This window comes from Oryctolagus cuniculus, chromosome 10 (genome assembly GCF_964237555.1).
Source record: "Oryctolagus cuniculus chromosome 10, mOryCun1.1, whole genome shotgun sequence".
NCBI lineage: Eukaryota > Metazoa > Chordata > Mammalia > Lagomorpha > Leporidae > Oryctolagus > Oryctolagus cuniculus.
The window spans coordinates 57206713-57224942 of record NC_091441.1 but is presented as its reverse complement, the minus strand read 5'-3'; positions in this window follow the sequence as shown (position 1 = coordinate 57224942).

Below are 18230 nucleotides of genomic sequence, written 5' to 3'. Positions count from 1 at the left end.
TATTGTGATGCCTCTGGCTTTGTTTTTATTGTGTAAATTGCTTTAGCTATTTAGGGTCTCTTGTGTTTTCATATGAATTTCAGCATCATTTTTTTGTATATCTGAGAAGAATGTCTTTGGTATTTTGATTGGTATCGTATTGAATCTGCAAATTGTTTTTGGTAGTATGGACATCTTGATAATTTTTTAAAGATTTATTTATTTCTTTGAAAGTCAGTTACACAGAGAGAGAAGGAGAGGCAGAGAGTGAGAGAGGTCTCCCATCCACTGGTTCACTCCCCAAGTGGCCGCAACAGTCACAACTGTGCCAATCTGAAGCCAGGAGCCAGGAACTTCTTCTGGGTCTCCCACGCAGGTGCAGGGATCCAAGGACTTGGACCATAGTCTACTGCTTTCCCAGGCCATAACAGAGAGCTGGATTGGAAGTGGAACAGCCAGGTCTTGAATCGGTGCCCATATGGGATGCTGGCACTGCAGGCAGCGGCTTTACCAGCTACACCACAGTGCCGACCCTGATGATATTGATTCTTACAATCTATGAATATTGAATATTTTTCCATTTTTGTGTATTCTTCTATTTCTTTAATGTTTTGAAATTTTCATCACAGAGATCTTTGTAATCCTTGGTTTATTCTAAGGTATTTGCTATTTTTTGTAGTTATTGTGAATGGGATTGATCTTAGAAGTTCTTTCTCAGCTGTGGCATTGTCTGGTTATACAAAGGCTATTGATTTTTGTGCGTTGATTTTATATCCTGCCACTTTACTAAACTCTTCTATGAGTTCCAATAGTCTCTTAGTGGAGTCTTTTGGATCCCCTATTTATAGAATCATATTATCTGCAAATAGGGATAGATTTACTTTCTCCTTCCCAATTTGTGTCTCTTTGATTTCTTTTAATTGCCTAATGGCTCTGGTTAAAGCTTCCAGGACTATATTGTATAAAGAAATGAGAGTGGGCGTCCTTGTATGGTTCTGGATCTCAGTGGGAATGCTTCCAACTTTTCCCAGCTCAACAGGATGCTGGCCATGGGTTTGTTATAAATTGCCTTGATTGTGTTGAGGAATGTTCCTTCTATTGCAAATTTGTTTAAAGCTGTTGTAGGGGCCGGCACTATTGTGCAGTGGGTTAAAGTCCTGGCCTGCGGCGCTGGTATCCCATTGGGTGCCAATTCGAGTCCTGGCTTCTCCAGTTCTGAACCAGCTCTCTGCTATGGCCTGAGAAAGCAGTAGAAGATGGCCCAAGTGCTTGGGCCCCTGCACCTGTGTGGGAGACCCAGAAGAGGCTCCTGGCTCCTGGCTTCAGATTGGATCAGCTCAGCTCTGGCCATTGCAGTCATTTGAGGAGTGAACCAGCATATGGAAGACCTCTCTGTCTCTCTGTAATTCTGTATTTCAAATAAATAAAATAACACTTAAAAAAAAAGAAAATATATTGTATTTTATCAAATGCTTTCTCTGCATCTATTAAGATAGTCATATGGTTTTTGTTCTTCAATTTGTTAGTGTGATGTACCACATTGATTGATTTGCGAATGTTGAAGCATCCTTGCATTTCAGGGATGAATCCCACTTGACCTGGTGAATGATATTTCTGATGTATTATTTGATTCTATTGGCTAGTATTTTGTTAGGATTTTTTGAGTCTATATTCATCAGAGAGATCAGCCTGTAGTTCTCTTTCTCTGTTGTATCTTTTTCAGGTTCAGTAATTAAGGTTATATTGGCGGCCGGTGCTGCAGCTCAATAGGCTAATCCTCTGCCTTGCGACACTGGCACACCGGGTTCTAGTCCTGGTCGGGGCACCGGATTCTGTCCCGGTTGCCCCTCTTCTAGACCAGCTCTCTGCTATGGCCAGGGAGTGCAGTGGAGGGTGGCCCAAGTTCTTAGGCCCTGCACCCGCATGGGAGACCAGGAGGAAGCACCTGGCTCCTGGCTTCGGATCAGCGCAATGCGCCAGCTGCAGCACGCCAGCCACGGTGGCCATTGGAGGGTGAACCAATGCCAAAAGGAAGACCTTTCTCTCTGTCTCTCTCTCACTGTCCACTCTGCCTGTCAAAAAATAAAAAATAAAAATAAGGTTATGCTGGCTTTATAAAGGAGTTTGGGATGATTCCCTCCCTCTCAGTTGTTTTGAATAGCTTGAGAAGAATTGGAGTTAGTTTTTCTTTATATGTCTGGTAGAATTCAGCAATGAAGCCATTCGGTCCCAGGGTTTGGTTTTTTTTTGTTTTGTTTTGTTTTGTTTTGTTTTGTTTTTTTTGGAGGTTCTTTGTTACTGATTCAATTTCTTTCCTGGTTATTAGTCTTCAGGTTTTCTGTGCCTTCAAGGCTCAATTTAGGTAGGTTGTATGTGTTCAGGAATCTCTCCATTTCTTCTAGGTTTCCTGGTTTGTTGGCATATAGGTCTTTGTAGTAATTTCTGATGATTCTTTTTATTTCTATCGTGTTTGTTGTTATATTTGTACTTTCACCTCTAATTTGATTGATTTGGGTCTTCTCCTTTTTTTGGTTAGTTGGGCCAATGGTGTGTCAATTTTGTTTATTTTTTTCAAAAACCCAGATCTTCATTTCACTGAGCTTTTGTATTTTTAATTTCAATTTTGTTTATTTCTCCTCTAATTTTAACTATTTCTTTACTCCTACTAGTTTTGCGTTTGGATTGCTGTTTGTTTGTTTGTTTGTTTGTTTTAGGTTCTCAAGTTGCATTGATAGCTCATTTGGTGCCTTTCCAAGTTCTTTTTTTTTTTAAGATTTTATTTTATTTATTTGAAAGTCAGAGTTACACAGAGAGAGGAGAGGCAGAGAGAGAGAGAGGGAGAGAGGGAGGGAGAGAGAGAGAGATGGATGGAGAGGTCTTCCATCTGTTGGTTCACTCCCCAATTGGCTGCAACAGCCAGAGCTACGCCAACCCAAAGCCAGAAGCCAGGAGCTTCTTCCGGGTCTCCCACTCAGGTGCAGGGGCCCAAGGACCTGGGCCATCTTCTTACTACTTTCCCAGGCTGTAGCAGAGAGCTGATCAGAAGAGGGGCAGCTGAGACTAGAACCGGTGCTCATATGGGATACTGGCACTTCAGGCCAGGGCAATAATCTGCTGCATCACGCCAGCACCCCCCCAATAAGTTTTGATATGTTGTATTGTCATCTTCATTTGTTTTTAGAAATTTTTTATTTCTCCAATGATCCACTGTTCATTTAAGAGTATGTTGTTCAATCTCCATGTGTTTTCACATGTTCTAGAGATCCTTGCATTGTTGGTTTCTTGTTTCATTCCATTGTGGTCCAAGACTATGCATGGTGTGATTTTGTTTTTTTGTTTTTTTGTTTCTTATTTGCTGAGACTTGCTTTATGGTCCAGCATATAGTCAATCCTAGAGATAGTTCCATACACTGGTGAGCAGAATGTGTATTCTGCAATTGTAGGATGAAAAGTTCTGTAGATATCTGTTAGGTCCATTTGGTCTATAGTGTTGATTAACTCTGTTATTTCCTTGATGATTTTCTGTCTGGTTGATCTGTGCTTTGCTGAAAGCACAATATTGAAGTCCCCCATTTCTATTGTATTAGAGTCTATGTCTGCCTTTAGATCCCTTAATATTTCTTTTAAATAGCCAGGTTCCCTGTAATTAGGTGCATATACATTTACAGTAGTCACATCTTCCTGTTGAATATATCCCTTAATCATTACATAGTGTCCTTGTCTCTTTTAACAGTTTTTGTGCTAAAGTCTATTTTATCTGATATTAGGATAACTACATCAGCTGTTTTTTTGTTTCTGCTAGCATAGAATATTTTTTTCCATCCTTTCACTTTCAGTCTGCCTACATCTTTGTTGGTGAGATGTGTTTCTTGTAGACAGCAAATAGATGAGTTTTGTTTTTTAATCCACTCAGCCAGTCTGTGTCTTTTAACTGGAGATTTGAGGCTACTTACATTCAAGGTGACTATTGATAAGTAATGATGTGGCCCTGCCATTTTCCCATAAATGTTCCTATGTTGACTTTGGATTTCCTTTGTACTTTTACTGGGGGATTTTCTGCCTTCACCTCTTTTCACAGTGATGACCATGGAATATATCCAGCCATTCTTTCCTAGCCTGTAGGGTTTCTGATGAGAAGTCCACTGTGAGTCTAATTAGAGATCCTCTGAAAGTAATCTGGCATTTCTCTTTTGCACATTTTTACAATCTTTTCATTAAGTTTTACTGTGGATAGTTTGAATACAGTGAGTTGTGGTGAAGATCTTTTCTGGTCACTTCTATCATGAGTTCTGTGCACTTCCTGTACTTGGATGTTCCTTTTTTTCTCCAAAATAGGGAAGCTTTCTGTAATTATTTCACTAAAAAGGCCTTCTAATCCATTTTTTTCCATGCCTTCAGGAACTCCTAAGGCCCATATGTTGGTTCTTTGATAGTATCATAGTATCCTATACATCTCCAGCACTGTTTTTTAGTTTTCTAATTTCTTTTTTTTTTTTTTTTTTTTGGTGTGATGTAAAATTTCTAGAGTTTTGTTTTCTAATTTGAATATTTTTTCTTCTGCCTCACTGAATCTGTTGTTAAGGCCTTCCAGTGCATTTTTTATTTGTTCTATTGAATTCTTCATTTCCAATATTTCATTTTGATTTATCTTTAAAGTCAATTTCATATGAAAATTTTTCATTTGTGTCATGTATGGATTTCCTTAGTTTGTGGATTTGCTTCTGCTTATTCCTAAGTAATCCTACAATCAATTTTTTGAATTCTGTTTCTTACATTTCTTCAATCTCTTCATATTCACATTCTAGTATTGAAATGTTGTGTTCTTTTGGGGGCATCATGTTGCCTTCCTTATTCTTGTTTCTTGATTAGGGGCATTTATTATTAGGCATTTGTGGAGATACTTGTTGGTTTCTTTTTTTTCCCCTGTAATTGCTTAGTGGAGTGTCTGCTCTTTCAGTGAGTACCCAGAGATGTGTGTTGTGTGTGGTCAGGGAGCTGTGTTCAGTGCTCCAGGGTGAGGTGACTATCCAAGGTGACATCCAAGTTGGGTGTGGCATATCTCCTTTTTAAAAAAAAAAATCAGAGGGGAGGTTTGTTCAGCTCTATTGGCATAGTCTCACGCTCACCTCCTCTCATCAAAGGAAAGCAATGCTAGCCCCAGTGTGTAAAGTAGTCATCATAAGAGCCACACAAAGGATCCATGCAATCCTTAGTCTGAGCACAGACCCCACAGCAATAACCCTCACCCGGGAATCAGGGAGCCCTGAGAATGTGGAGATGTCCACAGTGACTGCCCAAAGTCCCAGCAACTCCATGCATTCTCCCACATGCATCCTTTTTAGTGAAATAATTACAGAAAGCTTCCCTAATTTTGGAAAAAGAAAGGAACATTTTTAGGTTATTTTTTTAAAGATTTCTTTAGTTGAAAGGGTGAATGAAAGAGAAAAAGATGGGATTTGGAGGGCAGGTATCTTCCATCCATCTGTTCACTCCCCAAATGACTGCAGTGACCAGGGTTAAGCCAGGCTGAAGCCAGGAGCCCAGCATTCCATCCAGGTTTCCCATGAGTGCTAGGGGCCCAAGTACTTGGGCCATAATTCAATGCCTTCCCATGTGCATTTAATGGAGCTGGATCTCTGCTGAGTGGAGGAGCCAGGACTCTAACTGGTTCTCTGATTTGGGATGCCAACATCAAAAGTGATAGCTTAACCCACTACACCACAGCAACACTCCCTCATTAGGTTATTAGGAGAGATTAATGTCTTTCTTGCAAATCTTAGTTCTTGTGGAACTATTAGTTCTCAAGAAAACAGACTGTTATGAAGCAGGTCTTCTTTGTTTGTCTCTTGCCCTCTTAGCACATGTCCTACTTCTCTGCTGTGCAATGAAATAGCCCAAGGTCCTCACCCAACATGACTGCCCTATGGTGGGATTTCCCAACTTCTAGAACCATGACCAATAAATCTCTGCTCTTTAGAAATTACTCAGTCTCAGGTATTCTGTTATGGCATCAGAAAATGGGCCCTGAACAGGTGTGTGTGTGTGTGTGTGTGCACACGCATGTATGTGTGTATGTGTGTATGTGTGAAATGAACAAAATTGCTTGCCATCTTTTCATTGTCTGCCTTGGGCCTGCCTCTCCACACTAACTCCTTCTGCTTCCTTGCACATACGTTGTGCTATAGCTACCAAAAGTTTTTGTTTGAAGCTGCCTGAAGTTGCATGACCATGGGTTATTTTCTCCGTGCCATATATTGCCCCTTCTAGGTCTTTCTCCTACTTGTTGCTTATCCTTCAGTGTTCAGCTCAAGAAATATTTACTTGTAGCCATTCTCTAGGCATTGTTGACAGCACAAGAATGCGCCATTTATTGCACCACTCTGCCTCTGTATATGTCTGTTATTTTACTTAATCTTCCTTTATTTCAGTAATCAGCTTTCCCAACCAAATGGCCAAAGTCTGCACAGGAAACAGTTCTCAGAGGAAATTATGAAATGCTTTTATGAAGGGACTATTTTCAGAAGAGGACAGCATAAGGAAATTGATTGTTGGATACAACAGCCATATGAGTGTTAGAGCTTGGAGGAGGGGATTATAACTGCAAAGGTGCTGCCAAAATGATGTCTTCCATGGCTGAACTCAATCAGAGGACATAAAAGCAAGGATCCCAGTGATACAACTCACAGAAGTCAAGACCTTGGGGAACAGGGTAGGTCAGAGAGAAAGGTGGATTTGGGGAGAGATGGCAAACCAATCAACCAGCACACTCAATGGTTAGGATCAACTTTTTAAAAATGCAGGTTTTGATTTCTCAATATCTAGATTAATTGAGAGGTATTACTTAAAGATGGTTAAGCCATTATAGCTCTTTGATAGTTATCTTTTGAAACTTTTTTAAAAAAAGATTTATTTATTTATTTATTTGAAAGGCAGAGATACAGAGAGAGAAGAGAGGTCTTCCGTCTGCTGGTTCACTCTCCAGATGGCTGCAACAACCAGGGGTGGGCCAGGCTGAAGCCAGGAGTCAGGAGCTACCCAAATGTGTGCAGGGACCCAAGGAGTTGGGCCATCTTCCACTGCTTTCCCAGTCACAATAGCAGGGAGCTGGATCAGAAGTGGAGCAGCTGGGACTTGAACCAGCACCCATATGGGATGCTGGCACTGCAGGCAGAGGCTCAACCTTCTACACTACAGCGCCAGCCCCTGGAACTTTGTCTAGTTGATTAACCAATTAGCAAGTCCTAAGGGGGGGAACCTTCATTGCCAGTATTCTCTTACCCCTAATCCTTATTAAAGAAAAATTAATCTAATTAATTACCCAAGTACAAAATTAAAATAGATTCTAGGCTATTTATAGAAATAACAAGCCTGTCATTCCACTAATTTCCTCAGGCTCCTTGTTGTATTTCCAAACACCTTGCCTGCCTTCTCTTCGGGAAACTACAAGCCTTTGTGCTAATATTCTGCAGGAGGAATACACACTCACAACTACTGCACCATTTCAAACCTCTGCATAGGACAATTAAAATGGCTGTGAACAATTTAAGACTTTTTGCAGCAAGTCTTTATCCTCCAGCTTTTGGCTGAACTATGGAAACTTTATGTGCAATAAAACTGCCTAGTTCTTGAACCAGATAAACTCTTTTCCCAGTGAGAAAACATCATATAGAGACTGATTTATATGGCCTTCATGCATGTTCAGGAAATATTTAACCAGAATATAGTATTTATTATTTATGAGAGATTAAAGAAAAAATTGGAAAATGGATTGCTTGACTCTTGTTAGGAAAGGCTAATGTTACTAGAGCAAATTTATTGAAAAGTCCAACTGCTGAGTTCAGAGGCAACATACAACTTTTTACTTAAGAACAATAGATAAACCAGCCACCAAAATGAAGACTTGCCTACATGATGTGGTATTAAGGGAGCTACTTTATTTAATATACATGATTTAAGTAATGCTTGATTTTTGTGATTATGGCAGTCATTGACATTTTTGGTAACAAGAATGAATCATTCTAATCATTTGAAAGTCAACTATTTCTAAGATTTTTTTAAAAATCTACCAAGACATATAAAATCACCATCACCTGAAAAATCTGCTAGTAGTGAGAGCTACCTTTATTGAGCATCTTATACTATATCAAGCTCCATGTTAGACATTTTTTCATAGACTCTCATTCATCCTTTCAGTCCTGGGATTGAATACTGGCAATCCTATTCTACAGATAAGTGAAATGAGGGTGGGAGAAGTTAAGTAAGTTTCCCAATATCATAAAATTGTTAAGGTAAAAACCAGAATTTTATTTAATCCAGGTCTCATTGTTCTTTCCACTTCAAAAAATACTTAAAGAAATGTAAAAACACTATTCTGGTAACTATATTGGTTTGCCTTTCTCCACATAATTTCATTGTATTTTGCTAATTAAGAAGGAAGTCAAATAAGCAACTTATATAGCATTATAAAATCTGTAACGCTTTTTGTGTATTGTAGAGATGTTTGTACATTTAGTATTTATTGAATGGTCCTTCTAATTGAACTCATTTTGCTAATTTGCTCAAATATTTCAATTTCTGCAAAAGTTGCCAAAAAGTGTCTAAAGAGAACAATGGGCACATTTTTAAAGTAGAATAAATCAAAACAGCATGGGCACATGCTAAAGATTAATTTGGGATCATTTACATATATGGCATTCTGAAAAAAAGGAGACGCTTCTTTAAGTGCAGAAAAAGGAATGCAACCTATTCCTTGCAAGGGCATATGAGTGGATCTCATGTTCTCACACATGGCTTTGTTTTCAAATTCTTGAAAGTGCAGAAATTCTTTTAATTTAAAGGTGAGCCCATGGAAAATCTGGACCAGCTGTAGAAAACTATCGGGGAACTCAGTGCCACAGCCACTTTTGTGGTTGTGACACCACCCCAGGGTGATCTGACCCTCTGCTCACCACTGTTCTGAATTATCAAAGACAGGCACCTCTGTCCCCATGGAATTCGTTGTCTCATTAGCTGATAACCACCTAAAGGATGTTGAGCATAGAAACTCAAGTCTTTGGACTCAAGATTCCAGAGTCTCCCCCAGAAGAAAGATTACCCCAAAAGCATTAAATTCAGCTCATCAGATGGTAGGAGGAGCGAAATAGCTGTATTTCAGCACACCATTTGAGGGACCCAGAAAAACAAGATCACCATGACTTTCTTTCTTTGAGGTCATGTGAAGTTTAAGTGATTTTTACTATCCCACATTCCAGAGTGTCCTTTTCTATGGATTCATTTCTCATGGTAGTTCATCATTCTATATTTATGGCATTTTTATTAGGTAACAACATCTCTTCTGGGTCACTGTGCTGCCCCATATTTCTGGAAGCCTTCCCACCCATCACTGTCGGGGGCTGATGGGTTTGAAAATCCTGTTCTTGAACGAGGCAGGTAAAAGTGGCTTTATAAGTATTTGTTTCGAGTGTCCTGAGAAAAGTCCTGGGGAGAGAAAAACAGCTAACAAAGCCTGATGCCGTCCACTGTGAAGATCTGTGCGTTGAAAGCTGACTAAGCCGGAGTAATCGGCTTAACGTAGCCATAATTAGTGTGTGCGCCTCTTCGCTTCATTAACCTCCGTTAACCAGGACGGGATGGAAATCAGTGGCTCCTCTGCGGGGTCCCCGAATTATGAATTGACCAAGTAGGGCTGAGAATGACACGAACTGCCCGAGCACGGGTCCTTGGATGTCCGAGGACTCTTTCTGCTTGGTTGCTGCCCAGGATTTGGCAGCGATGTCCCCTCGCCCTGCATCCACCTCATTCCTCCTCCTTCTGGATGTTTTGAAAATGCGAAGGAACGGTTTGGAAGAGTCCCGGAGGTTGCTGGCAGTCCCTGAAGCTGTCAACAGCTTTTCCCCTTCCCTGGCCAGCCTGGGAGTCACCTGGTTCTGCCCACGCTGGAGAAGCCGGGCGGGGTGCGCCCTACCCTGCAAGGGCAGCTTTCTCTGGCTCCGCCGGGCGGGGGTTGGGTGGGGGGGGACTGGAGGGAGTGGGGAGCGGGGAACGGGGAGAGCTCTGGGTGTTGACGGGTGTCGTCCCTCGCCTGTCACTCAGATGATGCGGGAGTGCTGCCCCCTGGAGGCGCCCGTGTCCTGGGCTGGGAGGCGGAGCTAAAGGCGGCACAGCCTTTGCACCTCCAAAGGGCGGGTACCCTAATTTGCCGCAGGGCCCGCAGGTAGCACAGTGCACAGGGCCCGCAGCCAACGCAGAGGCTGGGCCGCTCCCATTAACTGGGGACCGCTGTCGGGCCTACTGCGGAAAGTACACTCCCCCTCTTTAAAGGAGCCCGAAATATGGATGCTCACGTGCAGTCACTGAATTTTCATGCCTGGCAACTAACTCAGTGAAAAGAGAAACACAAGCAAAAAGTATTGTCATGGCAGAACCGTGGGGACTACATTCAGTGCCTCCCCCAAGGTCTCTGCTGAAGGTCTATGGTGTTCAAGCACTTGACTTAGCCAGTGGATCTCCCATCTGGTACCCCACCCCCCCACTTTTTAAATAAAATTTCTTAATAAATGCAAGAACAATTCTTTCACATAGCAAAGAATGCATCTGTATAGCATATAACTTTGAAAAATAATATCACCAGATGTACATGTCCAAGTGAGTGTTGTTCCTTCAAAACACTGGGTTGCCTTAGTGATTAGACACTTATTCCAACCATGCTGTTGTCAGTCACTGTTTTGCTGGCGCTTTTCTTTAGGAGGTACCTTCAAAACCAGTTAGCAAGCCATTTGATGAAACTAGGTTCATGATTTTAGTGGCATTTGCTGTTTTAAACCACAAATGATGCTATCCAGCTGTTCCAGCCACTCTGGTCAGTAGATCTGACTATAAACAACTGGAGGCTATTTCCAAAAAAATATTTCAGCTTATTCTCGACGGGCTTCATTCTTGAGAATTCAGAAGAATGTGCTGGAGGTTTTCAGGTTGACTCCAAAGAGGAGCTCCAAAATGTTCTAAGCGCAGCATCACCACTGGTCCCCTGTGTGACATTGGAAGGGCACGCATTCACTGCACTGGGCTAGTCCAACAAGTGGGTGAAACTAAATAGTGTTGGGTTGGTGGAAGGTATATTGATTATCAGCCTGAACTCTGGCGTGCAACCAACTGGGTTCAATCCTCCCTTTATCACTTACTAGCTACATACTCCTGCACAAGTTGGTTAATTGCCCCATGCCTCAGTTTCCCTGTTGTAAATGGAGATAATAATAGACTATGTAGAAGCTCCTGAACTTAGAGTAAGTGCTATACTGAATGCCATTGCTAAAATAGCACACATCACTTTATAGTCTCACCTTGAATTATAAATATATCAGTCAACATCCACACACAACAAGGCAGACACTTCTCCTCTAGGTTGATATCAATTGTAGTAATAAAACATTCTTATGTAGGAAAAAGTGTTTTGAAGATTTATTTTTATTTACTTGAAAAGCATAGTGACAGAGAGTGGGAGAGAGAGAGAAAGAGATCTTCCATTTCTGGCTCATTCCCCCAAATGACTGCAATGGTCAGGGCTGGGCCAAGCTGAAACCAAGAGCCAGGAATCCATCACTCTCTCACATGTGTGGCAGGGGCCCAAGCACATGGGCCATCTTCCGCTGCTTTCCCAGTCACATTAGCAGGGAGCTAGTAGAGCAGCCAGGACTGAAACCTGCACTGTGATACAAGATGCTGGCATTGCAAGTGGCAGCCTAACATGCACCACCACGGCACAAGCCCAGGAAAAGTAATTTTATATGGTGGTTGACATCCAAACGAAGTCTGTGGGTCTAATGATTCTTTAAAAACATTCCATTTCATTTTGCATTCTAGAAACCTATATGGAGGTGGAGGGTGGAGACAGTTTTTTTTTCTTTTCTTTTTCTTTTTTTTTTTTAGAGGTGGAGTTACAGAGAGAGGGAGAGACAGAGAGAAAGTCTTCTATCTGCTGTTTCACTCCCCAAATGGCTGCCATGGCTGGAGCTGGGCCAATCCAAATCCAGGAGCCAGGAGATGCTTCTGGGTCTCCCACGTGGGTGTAGGGACCCAAGCACTTGGGCCATCTTCTGCTGCTTTCCCAGGCCATAGCAGAGAGCTGGATTGGAGGAAGAGCAGCCGGGACAGGAATCAGTGCCCATATGGGATGCCAGCACCATAGGCAGAGGCTTAGCCCACTATACCACAATGCTGACCCATGGAGGTGGCTTTTATAGCGTCACAACATCAGTAGCCTGAGACACTTGCAGCATCTTGGCAAAACATTCATCGGACCCATGACTCTACACTCAGAAAGATGGGCCCTGCAGTCTGTCTTGGGGCAGGTTTGGCTGTTGAAAAATCTTCCTGATACTAAGAAATCTCTCCTTTATCATCCTCTCTTCTGGAAACCCAGAGGTGATGTGCCTCTAGAGAATTCTCTTTTCCTTTTCCTTTAAGCCATTTCTCTTCAGCCATGGTTTTGTATCCATTCACACTACCCTGCTGCTCTCAACAGACCTTAACTTCTCCAATTCCTTTTCAGGCATAACACTGCGAGGCAAGCTGGGTCCTCCAGCTTCTAACCAGGGCTCCCTCACTTGGTGAATTGAAATTGTAAGGATGGAGCTGAGGAGTGCCACTATTTCTATGTTAGTTTATTTTTTCTTTTGACAGATATATGAGTCCATTTTGAGTTCCTACAATGAAATACCTGAGGCAGACCAACTTTATTTTAAAAAAAAAAGGCTTTATTTAGCTCACAGCTTTGGAAGCTGAGAGTCCAAAGAGCATTTCACAGGCTTTAGTGAGGGCCCCTCCTTTGTGTGTCTCCCTATAGCAGATGGCATTGCTGGGAGTGCTCAAGGGAGGGAGACACCACATCCCCATCCAGGAAGCAGGAAAGGCTGAGGTCCCACAGTCCCTTTTGAGGGCACGCCCAATTAACCTACGGATCTCCCACTAGGTCCCACCCCACTACGGTCCCATCTCCCATCTGAGAACCAAGCCTCCAACACATGAACTCTTGGTCAAACCATACCGATGCCATACTGTATTCTTACAAAAGTGCTAAAGGAAATAACTTATTCCCAAATCCTACACCCAGTGAAGACTGTAGGAATGAAAGGGGAAATGAGGACATTCTTAGAGTAGAGAAGCAAAGGGGATTTGTCACTAGCAGATCTACCCTGAAAGAATGGCGAGGGAAGTTCTCTAAACAAAAAGGAAATGGGAAAGGAAGTAACCATACTATGAAGGAGGAAACAACACAGTGGCCAGATAAAGTGGGGGTAAATACAATAAGCTCTTCTTTTCTTCTTGAGTTTTCTATATTTTCCTAAAGCAAAACTTAGAAACCTGATCTGGTTCTGTACGTATGTAGAAGAAATATTTAAGAAAACTCTAAATGGAGTGATATAAGGGAAAGGTTCTCATATTTCATTGGAACTGGTAAAATGATGACACCAGTATACTGTGATAAGTTATGAATATGTACTGTAACACCTGGAGAAACCACTGAGAAAATTAGACAAAGACATAAAGAACACTATAGGTAAATCAAATTTAAATGATGAGAAGTATTCATGTAGGGGTGAGCATTTGACAGCATTAAGACACTGGTTAGAATGCCCATATCTCATATCAGAATGTCTAGGTTCATTATCTGCCTCTGGCTCCTGACTCCAGCTTCCTGCTAATGCAGACCCTGGAAAGCAACGGCAATGGCTCAGATGACTGGGCTCCTGCCACACATGTGGAAGACCTGGATTGTGTTCTCAGCTCCCATTTTTGTCCTACACACAACACTGGCCATCATAGGCATCTGGGAGTCAACCAGCAGACAAGAGCTCACATTCTTGTGTTTCCTTTCTCTCTTTCTGTGTGTGTATGTTTACTCTCAAATAGATAAATAAATTGGTTAAAAGTATTCATGTAACCAATGTAAAGGAAGGAAAAGTAATTCAAAAATGAAAAATGGAGAGAACAAAAAGGAATCCAAAAACTTTAGCCCTTATATATTCATACTTACATTCAATACAAATGTTCAAAGTACATCAGTTTAAAGAATGACAGATTGGAATAAAAATAGGACCTACATGTAGTCCATAAAAACCTCTCTTCAAATAAAACAATACAGACAAGCTGAAAGTAAAAGGATGGAAAATGTAAAAGATGAATCATTAAAGGAAAGAATGGTAGCTATATTACATATCAAGGACTTCAAAGCAAATACAATTACTGGGGACACAGAGAGAGAGAGACATTAGATAGTCATACAAGTGTCAATCTACTCAGAAATCAGAAATCAGAACAATTATAAATGTGTATGTACCAAACAACAGAACTGCAAAATATGTGAAACAAAAACTTAAAGGACTGAAAGGAAAAATAGACAAAGCCACAGTTTTATTTGGAGACTTTAACACCTCTCTAACAATAATTGATAGAATAATCAACAGAAAATCAGCAAGGTTATAGGAAAACTCACCCACACCATCAAGCAGAAGGATCTAATTATCATTTATAAACCACCACCAACAGCAGAATATATTTTTTAAATATCCATGGAGTATATTCTAATACAAGTCATACCCAGAGCCATGAAACAAACCTCAACAAACTTTTCTGAAAGGCAGAAAGACACAGTGAGACATACAGAGATCTCCCATCCACTGGGTCACTCTCCAGATGCCTACACAGCTGGGGCTAGATCATGCTGAAGCCAGGAGCCAGAAACTCAGCCCTAGACTCCCACTTGGGTGACCCAATTACTTGAGTCATCACCTGCTGCCTCCTAGCAAGTGCATTAGCAGGAAACTAGAGTTGGAGTTTACCCTATATTCAAACCCAGGTGTTCCAATATGGAATGTGGGCATCCCAAACATCATCTTTTGTTGTTGTTTCTTTTTTTAAGATTTATTTATTTATTCAAAAGTTAGAGTTACATAGAGAAGGAGAGGTAAGGGGAGGGTCTTCCATCCACTGGTTCACTCCCCAACTGGCCACAATGGCCAGAGCTGCGCTGATCCAAAGCCAGGGGCCAGGAGCCTCTTCCAGATCTTCCCATGTGGGTGCAGGGGCCCAAGGACTTGGGCCAGCTTCTACTGCTTTCCCAGACCATAGCAGAGAGCTGCATCGGAAGTGGAGCAGCTGGACTTGAACTGGTGCTCATATGGGATGCCAACACTGCAGGTGGCGGCTCCACACAGCGACGGCTCCTGTTGTTTATTTTTTAAAAGCGTTATTTTTTTTTTTTTGACAGGCAGAGTGGACAGTGAGAGAGAGAGAGACAGAGAGAAAGGTCCTCCTTTGCCGTTGGTTCACCCTCCGATGGCCGCTGCAGCCGGCACGCTGTGGCTGGCGCACCGCGCTGATCCGAAGGCAGGAGCCAGGTGCTTGTTCTGGTCTCAAAAGCAGTATTTTTTAAAGATTTATTTATATTTATTTGAAAGACAAAGTTACGGAGAGAGGTCTTCCATCACTAGTTCACTCCTTAAATGGTCTCAATGGCTAGAGCTGAGGCAATCAGAAACCAGGAGCCAGGAGCTTCTTCCAGGTCTCCCATGCAGATGCAGGGGCCCAAGGACTTGGGTCATCCCCCGTTGCTTTCCCAGGTCATAGCAGGAAGCTTGATCAGAAGTGGAGCAGCCAGGACTGGAACCGGCACCCCCAAAGGATGCCTGCACTACAGGCTGGGGCTTTAACATGCTGTGTTACAATGCCAGCCCCTAAAGCAGTATTTTTTAAAATTTATTTATGTATTTAAAAGGCAGAGTTAGAATGAGAGAGAGAGAGAGAGAGAGAGAGAGAGATACCATTCTTCCATCTGCTGGTTCACTCCCCAGATGGCCCCAAAAAACGGAGCTGAGCTGATCCAAAGCCTGGAGCCAGGAACTTCTTCCAGGTCTCCCACATGGGTACAGGGGCCCAAACACTTGGGCCATCTTCTACTACTTTCCCAAGTGCATTAGCAGAGAGTTGGATCCAAAGTGTGCAGCAGAGACTCAAACTGGTGCCCATATAGGGTGCTGGTGACTTTACCCACTATACCACAACACCAGTGCATCCAAGCACCATCGTAACCACTAAAGCAAACATCTGTCCCAAACCTCAACATTTAAAGGAACTGAAACTATGTAGAGCATGCTCTCTGGCCACAATGGAATCAAATTGGGAATCAATATCAGAAAGGTAAGAGGAAAATCTAAACACTTGAAAAACAAACATAATTCTAAAAAACAAGTCAAAGAAGAGATCTGAAGAGAAATTTTAAAAATATATTAAACGAAATGAAAATCCTGAACCTACAGATCCAAATTTGTGGAACATAGCTAAAGCAATACTAAGGAGTGAAGTTAGGGTCCAGCATTGTGGCATAATGAGTTAAGCCACCACCTTCAACACCAGCCTCCCATATGGACACCATTTCGAGTCCTCATCACTCCACTTCTGGTCCAGCTCCTTGCTGATGCACCTGGGAAACCAGTAGAAGATGACTCAAGTCCTTGGGCTCCTGCATCCATGTGGGAAACCCAGAAGAAGCTACTGGCTTCAGCCTGGCCAAGACCTGGATGTTTGGGGAGTGAACCAGCAGGAGGACAATCTCTCTTTCTGGCTCTCCCCCTCTCTCTCTGTAACTGTGCCTTCCAAATAAATAAATAAATAAATAAATTTTTCTTTAAAAAAGTAAATTTGGAATACCGAATGTACCCATCGTAAAAAAGGGAACATTCTCAACTTAATAGTACAAGTTCCTTCCTCAAGACAGTAGAAAGAGCAAAAATAAACCACAAGAAGCAGAAAAAAAAATAAACAGAAGAAACCACTGAAATTGAAAATAAAAAAAATCATGAAGAGGAACCGATTCTTTGAAAAATAAAGTAACAAAATTAACAAACCTTTGGAAAGACTGACTAGAGGGAGAGAGGACATGAACTACCAATATTGGTAAAAAGCCAAGACTACTGTTTTTCTTACAGTCGATTGATCTAGCAGATGAGAATTTGTTTGAAACAATAACACCAAAGATGTATTCGGTGATACAGCCACCGTAGTGTGGTGTAACGGACAAAATGGGTGGAGGCATCACTTGGTGTGAGCCCAACAGAAGTGAGCTCATTCCTGAGGATGACACGAATCTGCCGCCACAGCCCCGTCCCTCCAGGAGACCAAGTGGCTCTTGGTCCTCTTGACCTCCGCGTCAAGTGGTCTCCATCAGACTTTGTATCTTGGAAAGAGCAAGGACTCACCTTGACAGAACCTGCCGCTTATTGCACTCATGGATTTGCCTTTCTTGCTTGCAGAGCTTCAGCTGGTATCTGAGTATTTATTCTGTTGTATAGAGCCCATGTGCAATTACATTGGAATGAAGGGCTCACTTTAAAGAAAAGGAGGTATAGGGGCCGGCATATGACCATGGAATCCACTGGTCCTGTAGCACGCTGGAGCTTTCAACCTGATAGAACAATAGAACGGCCTGTTAAAGGTGATTCTGAGGGTGGCCGGTGCTGTGGCTTAGCAGTTTCAGCTGCTCCACTTCCCATCCAGCTCTCTGCTGTGGCCTGGGAAAGCAGTGGAAGATGGCCCGAGTCCTTGGGCCCCTGAACCCATGCAGGAGACCTGGAAGAAGCTCCTGGCTCCTGGTTTCGGACCAACACAGCTCCGGTCGTTGCGGCCAGTTGGGGAGTGAACCAGTGGATGGAAGATTCTCTCTCCCCCTCCCTCTTGCTCTCTCCCTCTCCCTCTCCTTTCTCTGTGTAACTCTGACTTTCGAATAAATAAATAAATATTTAAAAAAGTTGCCTCTGAGGGGCTGGTGAGGATGTGATGCCCCCCTTCCAGGAAGCAGAGTATAATGTAAATCAGTACCCACTCTGTGGTGTGGTATCATTTATATAGCAAACTAAGAGTCAAAGTCATTCTTACTGTAACTGCCGGCCATTTACTTAGGACTCTGATTCAGAAGTATTGTCCCCAGAGGAATAATGCTTTCACCAGTAGGCACAGCAAGAGTCCTGTTAAATTTCAAACTAAATATTGCACCCATTCACAGTGGGTTCCTCGGGCTGAGAGACCAATGGTCAAGGGAAAGAGTCAGCTGCTGTAAGAGAATGGGTATGCATGTTTGGCCCACGTTATCCACTCAAATGCCTCTTGGGACTCCTTCACTCCATTTGAGGGTAAAACGGCTAAGTTCAACAGCCACAGCCCAACACCCACAACCTGAGAAGGGCAAGGGATCGGGACCT